This window comes from Schistocerca serialis, chromosome 2 (assembly GCF_023864345.2).
Source record: "Schistocerca serialis cubense isolate TAMUIC-IGC-003099 chromosome 2, iqSchSeri2.2, whole genome shotgun sequence".
NCBI classification, from domain to species: domain Eukaryota; kingdom Metazoa; phylum Arthropoda; class Insecta; order Orthoptera; family Acrididae; genus Schistocerca; species Schistocerca serialis.
In genome coordinates this window covers 509723916-509740164 of record NC_064639.1, presented here as the reverse complement: position 1 = coordinate 509740164, position 16249 = coordinate 509723916, and the positions used below count along the sequence as shown (strand labels likewise).

General features: G+C 46.2%; 4 non-coding genes across 4 annotated transcripts; all 4 read right to left on the bottom strand.

Moving 5' to 3' along the window:
- Positions 1 to 259: 259 nt before the first annotated feature.
- On the bottom strand, positions 260 to 341 carry Trnas-gcu (transfer RNA serine (anticodon GCU)). The gene has a single exon. It is a non-coding gene; the product is annotated as a tRNA-Ser (tRNA).
- Positions 342 to 1163: 822 nt separating this feature from the next.
- Trnas-gcu (transfer RNA serine (anticodon GCU)) lies at positions 1164 to 1245 on the bottom strand. Its single transcript has one exon. It is a non-coding gene; the product is annotated as a tRNA-Ser (tRNA).
- A 786-nt stretch (positions 1246 to 2031) lies between these two features.
- On the bottom strand, positions 2032 to 2113 carry Trnas-gcu (transfer RNA serine (anticodon GCU)). The gene has a single exon. It is a non-coding gene; the product is annotated as a tRNA-Ser (tRNA).
- An 800-nt stretch (positions 2114 to 2913) lies between these two features.
- On the bottom strand, positions 2914 to 2995 carry Trnas-gcu (transfer RNA serine (anticodon GCU)). Its single transcript has one exon. It is a non-coding gene; the product is annotated as a tRNA-Ser (tRNA).
- Between the last annotated feature and the right edge of the window lie 13254 nt (positions 2996 to 16249).

Here is a 16249-nt window from a genome sequence, read left to right as displayed (position 1 = left end):
AGCACTTAAATATGAATGAGAACGCACCGTTCCCAAACACCACCATGGTGCCAAACTTCGATTCGTTTATAGATCTTGAGATGATGTTTGATTCGAAAGACGTACGCTATCGAATGTTGTGTCCTTCCAATTGGTAGGCGGTTTAGTTTCGTATTTCTTACAGATGCTATCTGCCGCCTACACGTTCCATTGCTACTACTGAGTGGCGTTTCGCATGTACAAGGCGTGATCCGAAATGGGTGCTTAAGGTAAAATTCTTCGACGAGGATGGGATTCGAACCCACGCGTGCAGAGCACATTGGATTAGCAGTCCAACGCCTTAACCACTCGGCCACCTCGTCCGACGCATCGGAAACTGCGTCCCTCGCTAGTCCTTACGGAAAGAAGTCGTTTGTCGATTCGAAAACGCATCGTACTGTGGCTGGTGTTCACGCTGTAACGCCCTGCTGCAGTGCAGCTGACCAAGCTCCCACTCGTGAATCATTTAATGATGGCATCCGTCCACGTCGGTATCCGATCGGAGGAAAGTAATGGGCCCACTTACTTACTGCAGAAATAAGCACCGAATCGTCATGTAGCGTTGTCTAATGCAAATGAGAAATGTCCTGTGCATTAAGTATAACGACTACTGGAACGACGCGATTATCAGGATTCGCTACATTTATTTGTCACCTTCGATGACCTCATCGCTGATGTCGCTTTCAAGTTTCTTTCGAAGAGCAAACCACGTTCTTCGTAGCTGAATTGTGAGGCCAGAGGCTCCTGCTGTTGGCGATGGAGCCAGGCCCTATCAGATCGCTTCCGTGTATGGCGGCCGGACGGAAAGCAAACTGTCGAAAGGCGACAATTGTGCTACAGTTGGGGGGATTTTAGGCTCGATACGTTAAAATGACTGCAAGAAGTAAGCACTTAAATATGAATGAGAACGCACCGTTCCCAAACACCACCATGGCGCCAAACTTCGATTCGTTTATAGATCTTGAGATGATGTTTGATTCGAAAGACGTACGGTATCGAATGTTGTGTCCTTCTAATTGGTAGGCGGTTTAGTTTCGTATTTCTTACAGATGCTATCTGCCACCTACACGTTCCATTGCTACTACTGAGTGGCGTTTCGCATGTACAAGGCGTGATCCGAAATGGGTGCTTAAGGTAAAATTCTTCGACGAGGATGGGATTCGAACCCACGCGTGCAGAGCACATTGGATTAGCAGTCCAACGCCTTAACCACTCGGCCACCTCGTCCGACGCATCGGAAACTGCGTCCCTCGCTAGTCCTTACGGAAAGAAGTCGTTTGTCGATTCGAAAACGCATCGTACTGTGGCTGGTGTTCACGCTGTAACGCCCTGCTGCAGTGCAGCTGACCAAGCTCCCACTCGTGAATCATTTAATGATGGCATCCGTCCACGTCGGTATCCGATCGGAGGAAAGTAATGGGCCCACTTACTTACTGCAGAAATAAGCACCGAATCGTCATGTAGCGTTGTCTAATGCAAATGAGAAATGTCCTGTGCATTAAGTATAACGACTACTGGAACGACGCGATTATCAGGATTCGCTACATTTATTTGTCACCTTCGATGACCTCATCGCTGATGTCGCTTTCAAGTTTCTTTCGAAGAGCAAACCACGTTCTTCGTAGCTGAATTGTGAGGCCAGAGGCTCCTGCTGTTGGCGATGGAGCCAGGCCCTATCAGATCGCTTCCGTGTATGGCGGCCCTACAGTTGGGGGTATTATAGGCTCGATACGTTAAAATGACTGCAAGAAGTAAGCACTTAAATATGAACGAGAACGCACCGTTCCCAAACACCACCATGGTGCCAAACTTCGATTCGTTTATAGATCTTGAGATGATGTTTGATTCGAAAGACGTACGCTATCGAATGTTGTGTCCTTCCAATTGGTAGGCGGTTTAGTTTCGTATTTCTTACAGATGCTATCTGCCGCCTACACGTTCCATTGCTACTACTGAGTGGCGTTTCGCATGTACAAGGCGTGATCCGAAATGGGTGCTTAAGGTAAAATTCTTCGACGAGGATGGGATTCGAACCCACGCGTGCAGAGCACATTGGATTAGCAGTCCAACGCCTTAACCACTCGGCCACCTCGTCCGACGCATCGGAAACTGCGTCCCTCGCTAGTCCTTACGGAAAGAAGTCGTTTGTCGATTCGAAAACGCATCGTACTGTGGCTGGTGTTCACGCTGTAACGCCCTGCTGCAGTGCAGCTGACCAAGCTCCCACTCGTGAATCATTTAATGATGGCATCCGTCCACGTCGGTATCCGATCGGAGGAAAGTAATGGGCCCACTTACTTACTGCAGAAATAAGCACCGAATCGTCATGTAGCGTTGTCTAATGCAAATGAGAAATGTCCTGTGCATTAAGTATAACGACTACTGGAACGACGCGATTATCAGGATTCGCTACATTTATTTGTCACCTTCGATGACCTCATCGCTGATGTCGCTTTCAAGTTTCTTTCGAAGAGCAAACCACGTTCTTCGTAGCTGAATTGTGAGGCCAGAGGCTCCTGCTGTTGGCGATGGAGCCAGGCCCTATCAGATCGCTTCCGTGTATGGCGGCCGGCCGGAAAGCAAACTACAGTTGGGGGTATTATAGGCTCGATACGTTAAAATGACTGCAAGAAGTAAGCACTTAAATATGAATGTGAACGCACCGTTCCCAAACACCACCATGGTGCCAAACTTCGATTCGTTTATAGATCTTGAGATGATTTTTGATTCGAAAGACGTACGCTATCGAATGTTGTGTCCTTCCAATTGGTAGGCGGTTTAGTTTCGTATTTCTTACAGATGCTATCTGCCACCTACACATTCCATTGCTACTACTGAGTGGCGTTTCGCATGTACAAGGCGTGATCCGAAATGGGTGCTTAAGGTAAAATTCTTCGATGAGGATAGGATTCGAACCCACGCGTGCAGCGCACATTGGATTAGCAGTCCAACGCCTTGACCACTCGGCTACCACGTCCGACGCATCGGAAACTGCGTCCCTCGCTAGTCCTTACGGAAAGAAGTCGTTTGTCGATTCGAAAACGCATCGTACTGTGGCTGGTGTTCACGCTGTAACGCCCTGCTGCAGTGCAGCTGACCAAGCTCCCACTCGTGAATCATTTAATGATGGCATCCGTCCACGTCGGTATCCGATCGGAGGAAAGTAATGGGCCCACTTACTTACTGCAGAAATAAGCACCGAATCGTCATGTAGCGTTGTCTAATGCAAATGAGAAATGTCCTGTGCATTAAGTATAACGACTACTGGAACGACGCGATTATCAGGATTCGCTACATTTATTTGTCACCTTCGATGACCTCATCGCTGATGTTGCATTAAGTATAACGACTACTGGAACGACGCGATTATCTGGATTCGCTACATTTATTTGTCACCTTCGATGACCTCATCGCTGATGTTGCTTTCAAGTTTCTGTCGAAGAGCATAGCACGTTCTACGTAGCTGAATTGTGAGGCCAGAGGCTCCTACTGTTGGCGATGGAGCCAGTCCCTATCAGATCGGTTCCGAATATGGCGGCCGGACGGAAGGCAAACTGTCGAAGTTGGGTGTATTATAGGCTCGATACGTTAAAATGACTGCAAGAAGTAAGCACTTAAATATGAATGAGAACGCACCGTTCCCAAACACCACCATGGTGCCAAACTTCGATTCGTTTATAGATCTTGAGATGATGTTTGATTCGAAAGACGTACGCTATCGAATGTTGTGTCCTTCCAATTGGTAGGCGGTTTAGTTTCGTATTTCTTACAGATGCTATATGCCACCTACACGTTCCATTGCTACTACTGAGTGGCGTTTCGCATGTACAAGGCGTGATCCGAAATGGGTGCTTAAGGTAAAATTCTTCGATGAGGATAGGATTCGAACCCACGCGTGCAGCGCACATTGGATTAGCAGTCCAACGCCTTAACCACTTTTTTTTATTTTTTATTTTTATTTTTACCGGGATCGAACCGGGGACCTTCTGCGTGTTTTTTGTTCTTAACCTTTTTTTACGCCTTAACCACTTTTTTTTTGTTTTTTTTTTTTGGATGTCCGACGGCTTATCCATTTTTTATTTCCCTCTACCAAGTTTCTAATTTTTATTATTTTGCCCTTTTTCTTTTGGCGCCTTAACCACGTTTTTTTTTATGAAAAACGATACCCATAACCTTCTATGAAAATAAATTGGAATGGTGAAAATGACAACGAAAAGACTTCGCCCTTGGGTATAGTAGATTTGCTGCTCGAAGAATAAACGTAACATAAACACAGCTTCTTATCTCACTTAATGAAATTTCCTGTAGCCAGTGTGCAGCGAGTCAGTGAAGGCCCCAGTGGGAGGGGGAGTCAGGACGCGACACAGAAGCAGTGGGGCCTCTTCGCGGCACTACTGGTGTCCCGCGGCCTGGCCTCACCCCGTCACACTCAGTTGACCTATCCGATACCCATGCGATGAAACGCTATTTTAAGCATATTGCCGAAGAGTTTCCCATGATTCGGGTACGTGCATGTTTTGGCGAATTCGATAGCCATAAACATCTTGAATTCCAAATAATTGTCAACGCCAAATTTATTAAAGACGTAGCTGGAATAGGTACCCAGCAACCACAAAACTGCATTGTTTTTCGTCTGCGAATAAAAATGCACATCGGGACGAGACACTAGTGCTGACGAAACATTGGCGGTTGTAGTCCTGGTAATAAGAGCTATTTTTTCTCGAAGCCAAACCCAGTTCTGGAAACGTTCCCCGCAGGTGTAACGGTGGATAACTGTATCCGTCAGTTTGCAGCGATGACAGAGAGGGGTGTCACTGAGCCCGATTTTATGTAACCTCTCGTTCGTGCTAACCACATCATTGATGGCTTTGTACCAGGCAGTGCGAGCATCGGAACTGAGGACACGGGAACTGACATTGCGCCATACGATATCCCAGTTCATGCCACCGAGCTTCGTTGCCAATGGATTCGTTCCTTCGTGTTGTCTCCAGTCCGCTATTATGGCTTGTGCAGTTAAATGTTGGGAGTTTATGACCTCTTTACTGATGTAGCTCCGTGAAAGGTAATAATCTCTGATATGTTTTAGCCGATAACTGATGGGCTGAATATTCAGCGGTGGGTCAAGACTTTGCGGCCTGACGGCAGTGAATAATTGCGCTGTAATGCCGGAAGGATCATTGTTAATTATAGCGGCCGTCCTTGTAACATAGAGAGCCATCGCCTTCACCTTGATATCTATTAATCCCATCCCTCAATTCGGGGGGTGGAGTGTCGCAGTTTTGGCAGACACGCGAAAAATTTCCCCTCTCCAAATAAAATTGGTTACCTTCGACATAATTTGCTTAACAATGACTGCAGGCAGTGGCAGGAGCTGCGCCGTGTAGAAGGCTTTGGATAAAATACAGGAGTTGACCAGATGGATCCGATCAAATTGATTGAGGCTTCTGTGGGAATTGTCAATGAGTGCACCGGTAAGTTTACGCACTATTTCCCTCCAGTTTGCCGCCGCCATCTTTAAAGAGGACGCCGTCAATATGATGCCGAGAGCCTTGTGGACGCTGACTTCCTGAGCATAGCCAACTCGCAAATGCTGCAGGCCACAGAGGTTAATAAATTTACTTTTCTTGTCATTTAATTTAGCCCCCGACGCCAAACAGTATTGCTGGAGGTGAGCCGCTAAAGTGGTGACATCGTTCTCATTGCGGACAACCACACCCACATCGTCGGCATAGGCGCCTACGACAGTTTTTTCTCCTGAAAGTGTTAGCCCTGTGAGTTTCGCCTGCAGTTGGAGCAACAGAGGTTCGAGTGAAAGAACAAAAAGTAACATGGACAAAGGGCTGCCTTGTGGAATCCCTCTGTTGATTTGAATCGGTGGGGTTAGTTGCGAGTTGACAGAAAGTCTTGCGTTGATCCCCAGTGCCATGTTTGTGATCATGTCAATCGCGTTCTGCAAGAAACCGAATCTTTTCATGGTTTCAAGGAGGTACTCGTGAGTGACGAGGTCAAAGGCTTTAAAAAAGTCCAGAAAGATCAGCCCACACTTCACGTTACTGGCGTTCGTTAAAGCAATGATATCCCGGTAAAAAGCTGCCGTTTGCAATACAGTTCTCCCGAAGGCACATGTCTGCTGACGTCCAATGAATTTTGCAGTGAGTGGCATCATTCGCGTGTTGATTGCACGGGCGACTATTTTATAATCGGAGTTTAACAATGAAATGGAGCGGAAGTTGGCGATATTTTTGGTACCTCTGCTTTTAGGGATAAGCACAATTGTGCATTCCTTAAAGGCAAGTGGTATAGGCTTCCCTTGAAAAACTTCGTTCACTAATTGGGTGATTTTGTCCCCGATGATGTGCCAATACCTCCTGTCAAATTCAATGGGTAATCCGTCAGGACCAGGGGACTTCCTGATCGGCGAGTGGCAGACAATCTCCAAAACATCTTTATTACTAAATTCCAAAGAAATGGTGTCATTGTCGTCTCTAGTTATAGTAGAGGAAATGGCACTAAACAGTTCGTCATAGCAGTCGTCATGAGTAGCCGCTGACGTGTAGGTGTCAACAAAATAGTCGTGTAGTGCCTTTATAATCTCTCGCTGGGTGTCGACAGTTGTGCCATCACCGAGTTTCAGGGCCTCAATAAAAGTCCTCCTTCTGTTCTTAGCATGTTTGACAAGGTGGTAGAGAGCGGCTGTTTCATCGTCCCTGACCGACTTCACTTTAAATTTGATCTTAAGCCTTCCAGTTGCATCCTCTTAAGATTGATTAATTTCGCCTTTATTTTTCGAATGTCGTCTATTCTGGTGTTCGCGGCGTCGGCTCTATCACAGAGGTCGCGTAAGATAGTGTAGTAGAACTCCATTGTCTTCTTTATCGCGGCTGCTCTGTCAATACCGAAGAATATGACAACTTTTCGCAGTTTGGGTTTTGCATGCTGAGTCCACCACGCTATGGTGCTACGAAAGTTTGTGGTAGTGCGCAAGCACTGCTCCCAAGCGTGTCGCACCGCCGCCTCTAGGTCAGCATCCGTTAATAAGGAGACGTTCAAGTTCCATTGATTTTTATACCAACGCGTTGGTTGTGGCAGCAAATTCAGGCACGCAACGACACCGCTGTGATCGGAGAAGCTGGAGGGTATTGTTTCAATTTGTAACAAGACATTCTCTAAAACGTCGGAAACATAAATCCTGTCAATTCTGCTGCAGGAATTCGCGACGATGTGGGTGAATCGTACCAAGGTCGGGTACCTAATTTCCCACGCGTCTTTCAATTTGAGGTCGGTCACGAGACGCTTTAATTCAGGCGAATAATTAAAATTCGGGGACTGATCTTTCTGGGATAAAACACAATTAAAATCACCTCCAATGACAACACGTTCGGGATTTTTCCGTAACAAATAGATGATTTGTTCCTTAAAAAAGTTTGCTCGTTCCGCTCTATAGGTACTGCCAGAAGGCGCGTACAAGTTAATGATGGTGATGCCGAAAACGGTGACACCCACACCTCTACCCGAATCTAACTTGTCAACCTGAGTGGCGGGAATGCCTTCTCTAAGTAAGATGGCAGTCCCCACGTTCGAGTCGGGGGAAAAATTTGTAATAGCAACAAAACCAGGAAGAGTTAAGTGTGGCATGGCCACCTCCTGCAAAAGAGCGATATCTGTTCCCGAATCATAGAGATATTGTTTTAAGGCACTCAGTTTCACCTCCAACCGGATTTTATTAATATTTAATGTCGTGATCGTATAGGCCTGCGACATAATGGCAGTACGTTGTAGAGGCGGAAGGAGCAAATGTCTTTAAAGGGCAACATCTTCATGCCATTCCATATTTGTGGCCGGGAAATTCGTGTCTGTGACGTCACTGAGTTGCATTCTTGCGTCTTTGTTCTTACTCTTTTTACGCACAGCATTTACATTAGGTTGCACTCGGATCCTGGGGCGGACACTGTGGAGCACCGCCGCAGCCGGCGGCGTGGGAGGATCGTGGGTGATGTCAAGCTGCTCTCCCGGCATATCCCGCGAAGGGATCGCACGCGGCGATACCGCCGGCGCGCGAGCAGCTGAACTATCACGCGCACTATCAGCCTGTTTGGCAACATTCTCTGCCCGCAGCTGTTTGTTGTCACCGACAGACCCGGACAGCTGTGTTTGTATTATTTCCTGGAGTTGTTGACATTCCCCTTGTTGTGAGTCCTGAACCGAAGCGGCTGCCACGTGATGTGTGCCGTCGGCGCTCAGAGATGTTTGTATACCACCATCACAGGCCTCTGTGTGTGTACTTCCTGCAGCAATGTGAGCCACACGTACAGGTTGGTCGGCCTGTGTTGGCTGTCGCGGAAGTTCTAAGGCACTAGCCAGCGGTAACTGCTTAACTTCCACGGAAGTATCGGCACTTGAAATTGTGGGAGGAGAAGCGTCCACAATAGCCTCACCGATTGGAGCTTTCGCTTCCGAGGTGGATTCCCGATCGTCCTTTTTCGCGGTCTCATGCGCACTAGAGGTGTCGGTATCAGAGCACATTGGATTAGCAGTCCAACGCCTTAACCACTTTTTTTTGTTGTTATTCCTGTGTAATGACCCAGGGCAGGTCGGTGGAGGCGCGGTGGGCAGGGGTCGAATCCCCAGGCCTGGCCACGACGTCTCCTCCACCCTGTACTGGAGCACAGTGTCACTAATACGATGTAACTGTCCTTGGATCGGAGTCCTATAATACTCATATGTGGACATGCTTCTTAGGAATCGTTGTCCATCCAAACAGGTAAAAGCTTAACAGGAAGGCAAAATAACTACGAGGGCAGTTCAATAAGTAATGCAACACTTTTTTTTTCTCGGCTAATTTTGGTTGAAAAAACCGGAAATTTCTTGTGGAATATTTTCAAACATTCCCGCTTCGTTTCGTATAGTTTCATTGACTTCCGACAGGTGGCAGCGCTGTACGGAGCTGTTAAAATGGCGTCTGTAACGGATGTGCGTTGCAAACAATGGGCAGTGATCGAGTTTCTTTTGGCGGAAAACCAGGGCATCTCAGATATTCATAGGCGCTTGCAGAATGTCTACGGTGATCTGGCAGTGGACAAAAGCACGGTGAGCCGTTGGGCAAAGCGTGTGTCATCATCGCCGCAAGGTCAAGCAAGACTGTCTGATCTCCCGCGTGTGGGCCGGCCGTGCACAGCTGTAACTCCTGCAATGGCGGAGCGTGCGAACACACTCGTTCGAGATGATCGACGGATCACCATCAAGGAACTCAGTGCTCAACGTGACATCTCTGTTGGTAGTGCTGTCACAATTGTTCACCAGTTGGGGTATCCAGAGGTTTGTTCCCGCTGGGTCCCTCATTGTCTAACCGAACACCGTGAAGAGCAAAGGAGAACCATCTGTGCGGAATTGCTTGCTCGTCATGTGGCTGAGGGTGACAATTTCTTGTCAAAGATTGTTACAGGCGATGAAACATGGGTTCATCACTTCGAACCTGAAACAAAACGGCAATCAATGGAGTGGCGCCACACCCACTCCCCTACCAAGAATAAGTTTAAAGCCATACCCTCAGCCGGTAAAGTCATGGTTACAGTCTTCTGGGACGCTGAAGGTGTTATTCTGTTCAATGTCCTTCCCCATGGTCAAACGATCAACTCTGAAGTGTATTATGCTACTCTTCAGAAATTGAAGAAATGACTTCAGCGTGTTTGTAGGCACAAAAATCTGAACGAACTTCTCCTTCTTCATGACAACGCAAGACCTCACACAAGTCTTCGCACCCGAGAGGAGCTCACAAAACTTCAGTGGACTGTTCTTCCTCATGCCCCCTACAGCCCCGATCTCGCACCGTCGGATTTCCATATGTTTGGCCCAATGAAGGACGCAATCCGTGGGAGGCACTACGCGGATGATGAATAAGTTATTGATGCAGTACGACGTTGGCTCCGACATCGATCAGTGGAATGGTACCGTGCAGGCATACAGGCCCTCATTTCAAGGTGGTGTAAGGCCGTAGCATTGAATGGAGATTACGTTGAAAAATAGTGTTGTGTAGCTAAAAGATTGGGGAATAACCTGGTGTATTTCAATGCTGAATAAAACAACCCCTGTTTCAGAAAAAAAATGTGTTGCATTACTTATTGAACTGCCCTCGTAAAAACTAGCGAGAATGTCTTCCCTATCAGGAAGGTAGATCAGTATGCCCCTATACCGGTGCCATTAGTGAATCTGGCACAGGAGCGATCAACAGAAATCGAAACTTAACCAACCCCCTGCTTTTCGAAAACAATACTAAGCATATTCGCAAAGTCTCTCTTAAGATGTGGGAAAGATTTCTGCGTCCAGTACTCATGAAGCATGTAACCAGTAAACGAAATAAAATCGGAAATACCATCACCATCAACCACTGAAAAAATGTAACGACCAAGAAGCCACATAATGGTGTTGTTCTTGGTCTGGGGATAAAAAAACGTGTCCGGCCAGCAGAGAATATCAGTTGTAAATGTCGATTCCGAGCTCCTGGTGAGTAAAGCCAATTGTCGGTGCAGCCAGTACCACATGCGAAGACGGTCAGAGCAGGTAAATCGGTGTTGGAGTGTATCAACACAACCACACGTGTGACAAAGCGGAGAGACACATAAATCTATACGATGAAATCGTTCGTTCGTAGGAATCAGCTGATTAACTACCTTATACCATAGGGAGGCAACAGTTGCAGAATGAACGGGTAAGCTAATATTCGTCCATATGTTACGCCAATTAAAGCGGGGATATTGCAAAACAACCGGGTTGGAAGAAGAAGACCTGTGCAATTTTTCAAGCAGTGTTCGCGTAGTAAAAACAGGACGACGTTGTAAGTGGAGATCTAGATAACTAATCTCAATATAGAAGTCCCGAACATGCCGTAGCTTCGCATTTAGAGGCCCAACGTGAATTGGCGGTGACAAGCTCGCAGGACGAACGACATGGAATAATCGCGAAGTAACAGTCGGGGACTCAGAAAATAAAAGATGGAGGGTTCGCTTAACATAAAGGGCAGCAGCCTTGACACGGACATCGGTGAACGACAAGCCGCCCTCAAGACGCGACTTCGTAAGAACATCACAACGTAATTTAAAAATGTGCCCCCGCCAAATATACCTGTTAAGAAGCTGGACCATTTTTACACCCTGCAGTCGGGGAAGCGGAAACAACTGAGCAACGTAATATACTTTACATAAAACATAAGTGTCTAAGACACGCTTTTTTTGCTGTAGCGGTATCGAACGCCATGAGTGTTCTAATAAAACACCTTGTAGCTTGGAAATGGCGACTTGCCAATTTTTTGCAGCCATACGAAGAGGACACCGTTCAAGATAGATACCCAAATGTGTATGGTGTGCAACAGCCGTAACCCACGGAACAACCATACGTTCAAAGCCCCGCAAATTCAGGAGTTTGCTTTTACGGGGGTTGATACGAGAACCTGAGGCCGCAGAAAATTTATTTAGTTCCATTTTCAACTGCGGCACTTCTGCGGCGGAACAAAGCAAAACAACCAAATCATCAGCATAAGCTGTTGCTGTCAGGGTAACCCCAGAAATCGTAAGGCCATGAAGTGTCGAGTTGAGACGAGAGAGGAGTGGTTGAAGGGAGAGAGCATAAAGGGTCATGGATAAAGGGCTACCTTGCGGGACGCCACGTTTAATATCAATGACCTTCGTTAGCTGGCCATTAATGTCAATCTTAGCAGAAATACCAGTCGTCATATTCCTAAGTACCAGCAGCGCCTTTTCATTAAAACCGAGTCGGCGCAGCAGAAGCTCTAAAAACGAATGGGACACACGATCAAAAGCTTTACTAAAATCAACAAATAAAAGCGCACAGGAAATATTGGTGACAGCGACAATCGACACGATATCACGATACCCCGTCGAGGAGTCAATATGGAGCGCCCTGGAAAGCAGCTTTGACAAGGAGCTATCACAGGTGTAAGCAAGAGGGATAGACGTGCATTAACAGCCCTAGCAGCCGTCTTATAATCAAAATTTAAAAGGGACGAAAGTCACTAGCTGTCTTCAAACCAGCAGATTTTGGTATCAGGACAACCGTACCTCTCTTGAAATCGGCTGGAATTGTGCCACCATTCAAGATTTCATTTACAATATCCGTAAAAACAGGCCCTATAATAGTCCAAAAGCGAACGAAAAACTCCTTAGGAAGGCCATCCGGACCAGGAGATTTGTGAGATGGTGAACAAGCAATGAAAGCTGAAATTTCGTCTGCAGTAAAAGGAGCTAAAAATTCCATATTATGGTCCTCTGTTAAAACTGATGGGATAGCAGTTAAAATCTCGTCAACATCAAGCGGATCAGAATCAGCCACAGCATATAAGGTTTCATAGTAGCAGGTAAGTTCATGGGTTATTTGATTCTGTAAGGTAAGCCGGCGACCATCAGCTGCCATAAGGCCGTCAATCAATACACGTCGACGGTTCTTGTGGTGACGAAACAGATGGTACATGGAAGTCATTTCATGTGCTAAGGTGGACGGCGGTTTAGATTTAATCTTCAATCCTTCCATCTGAAGCCGTTTAAAACTAAGGAGCTTGGCTTTCATTTTCCGAATCTCAGAAAGGTGGGCACATGTCATTCGAGAAGTATCATAAAGTTGGCGAAGCACCGAATAATAATACTCAAAAGTCAGTTTCAGATCTCGCGCTCTATTATAACTGTAGGACATTAAAGTGCGACGTAGTTTTGGCTTCGCACAGTGGATCCACCAGTGAAGCTTAGACGGATAGTATCGCAGAGAACGTAAACACATGTCCCACGTCGTCTGTATTAGAGGTTCGATGTCAGGGTCATCGAGCAAGGAGACATTTAATTTCCACAGCGGCCGATAAAGTTTAAGAGGCTGACGCTCCAAATTAATTATAACCGTAAGGGCACAATGATCCGTAAAACTGGCTGGAATAACATCTACATTTAAAACAGAAACACTAAGGGGATAAGAAATATACTTGAGGTGGCAGTAAAAAATGTAAATTTAACTAAAGTGGGGTGGTTAACCTCCCACGCATCACGTAGTCGTAGTTGACGTACAAGAGAATGTAGCTCGAAACAATAATTAAAATGAGGGGATTGGTCCTTAGCTTGTAATACACAATTAAAATCACCCCCCCCAATATCACAGTCGCAGGACTTTTGCGTAAAAGATAAATCAGATCCTCTTTATAAAAACGAGACCTTTCCTGCCGTTTTCTGGAACCAGAGGGGGCGTAAATATTAACCAAGGTTGTGTCAAATAACCAACAACCAATACCCCTTCCCGAGTCTAAGAGCTCAATTTCGGTAATGGGGATAACGTCACGAATTAGTAAGGCAGTACCTGTGGAAAACTCAGGCGCAAAATTTATAATAGTGCGAAAGCCAGGAACAAACAGGTGTGCAACGGAGACTTCCTGTAGGAAAACAACATCAGCTGCAGAGTCATAAATAAACTGCTGCAGAGACGCTAACTTCAGTGCAGATTGAATGCTATTTATATTTAAGGTAATAAACGTGTACGCCTGCAACATCAACCAAAAAAGGGAAAATGAACCCTAATTACACCACATTAGAAGCAACTACATCCAGATCATCAACATCAGACATGGCAGAGGGTGATTGCCCGGAATCAACGGAATCAGAGTCATCCTTTGCATGCTTGTGTATTTTCCGCACCGCGTGAAGATTGGGGGGCACTTTCACCCGACGGAGTATCTGATGCACACCAGATTCAAGAGCAGCTGGAGTGGGGGGTTCGAGATCAGGCACGTCAACCAAGGCATCCGAAGGATTAGCAGGGCGAGAGGAATCAGAAGAAGGAGCCAGCAAGGGGAAAACTGCATCAGGAACATCGGCACCGGCATCAGAAGGTGTAGGTATTGGAAGTGTAGGAGGTGGAGAGATAGGTTTGGAATCCGCTGAAGCGGAGCGCGCAGGTCTAGAAGCGACTTTCCGACAAACAGCTGTCTGCACCTAAGTGTCGTCAACATGTTGTGATGCCTGTGTCGGGGGGGGATGTCAACACCACCTCGACCGAATGTTGTGGCTCTTGCGCCGACGGCGTGGCAGCAAGTTTGACGTCGTCAGGAGACACAGCGGGAACAGAATCCGAAACAGGCATGGGAGATTCCGGAATTCTCTCGTCAGATTCGCAAACAGGCTGCGAAACAGCAGCTTCGTCATCAGTGCTACCGGTATCACTAGCACGACGGCGTTTGTTATTGGAAACAGACGGGATCGGTGTAGGAGCAGCCGATACATCTGGGCGAGTGGGTAACGGGGGAAAATCTGCATCAGAGGAAGGTGCCACCCGTTGTGAAGAATCTACTGCAGAAGGCTGACAGGAAACAGTGGAGGAAGCTGCTGGCACAAGATCGGCAACCGTTAATTTGCGGCGCTGTGCTAGGCCATTTTTAAGCACAAATACCCGCTTAGGGCAATTAGCACGAACATGACCATTTTCATTACATAGAAAACATGTACCAACTTGCCCTCATAAGTAAGATGAACACGATATCCACATACAACCAGATGGGACGGTATATTAGACTTAATATGCATTTCAACCGATCTGACACCATTATAACATTGCAGCTTATGTTGTGCAGACCAACGTTCATTTCGAATTGACCGAACGGTACCATAACCAAGCAAAGCTTCCTTGAGATAACTATTTTCAACTTCAGGGGGTAAATTATAAACCCGAACTGTGGTATACGTAATTTCAGCATTTGAAACAGTAACACTGCTAACAGAACTATCTCTATGACGGAACGACACTTGCTCACCATGTTGAAGTAAAATCTTATCTAGCAAAACCGGGTTCAACAATTTCACAAAAAAGCAGTAAAGTTCTGTATCAAAATACGCCGTATGTACCTGGTCCGATGTAATTCCAATCGTATCCACAATCCATTCGTGAATTTCCAACGAAGTTGGCTGAACATTCCTGGTGGCCTTGTTAAACTGAAAACTTAGAGTACACTTCCGCGGAAGCAACCGAGAGGCCATAACACTTAATTAATGCGGCAAAAGCCGCTATACAACACAAGACACAACACAAACACTAAGGCGACGAAACAACGAAGAAAAGAAGACAAAGAAACGTCACACACAGAAAGTAAATAGTCACAACCCGAGGGAATCGGCGGATCGAATACACAGCACTTCCGATCGCTGTCCTTCCACTCGGCCACCTCGTCCGACGCATCGGAAACTGCGTCCCTCGCTAGTCCCTACGCAAAGAAGTCGTTTGTCGATTCGAAAACGCATCGTACTGTGGCTGGTGTTAACGCTGTAACGCCCTGCTGCAGTGCAGCTGACCAAGCTCCCACTCGTGAATCATTTAATGCTGGCATCCGTCCACGTCGGTATCCGATCGGAGGAAAGTAGTGGGTCCACTTACTTACTGCAGAAATAAGCACCGAATCGTCATGTAGCGTTGTCTAATGCAAATGAGAAATGTCCTGTGCATTAAGTATAACGACTACTGGAACGACGCGATTATCTGGATTCGCAACATTTATTTGTCACCTTCGATGAGTTGGTGGTATTTTAGGCTCGATACGTTAAAATGACTGCAAGAAGTAAGCACTTAAATATGAATGAGAATGCACCGTTCCCAAACACCACCATGGTGCCAAACTTCGATTCGTTTATAGATCTTGAGACGATGTTTGATTCGAAAGACGTACGCTATTGAATGTTGTGTCCTTCCAATTAGTAGGCGGTTTAGTTTCGTATTTCTTACAGATGCTATCTGCCACCTACACGTTCCATTGCTACTACTGAGTGGCGTTTCGCATGTAGAAGGCGTGATCCGAAATGGGTGCTTAACGTAAAATTCTTCGACGAGGATGGGATTCGAACCCACGCGTGCAGAGCACATTGGATTAGCAGTCCAACGCCTTAACCACTTTTTTTATTATATATATATATATATATTTTTTTTTAGGACCTCCCATCTCCCCTTCTAGCCCTTCCATTCGCTCTCCTTCAAGCGCCTTCTTCGGCGAGCTTCAATGCCCCACCTCTTCTTTTTTTCAGTTTCTTAGGAAACTGAATTGCATCTTAAAGACAATGTTAGAAAATTGTAGATTGTAATTGGTTTCGATTACGGTGAAAATAACTCCTTCTATAATACTATTTACTGCATTAACGAAACGCAAAATATTCTTTCATTAGAATTTAAACAAAAATGATAGAGAAACAAAAGTAAAAATTAA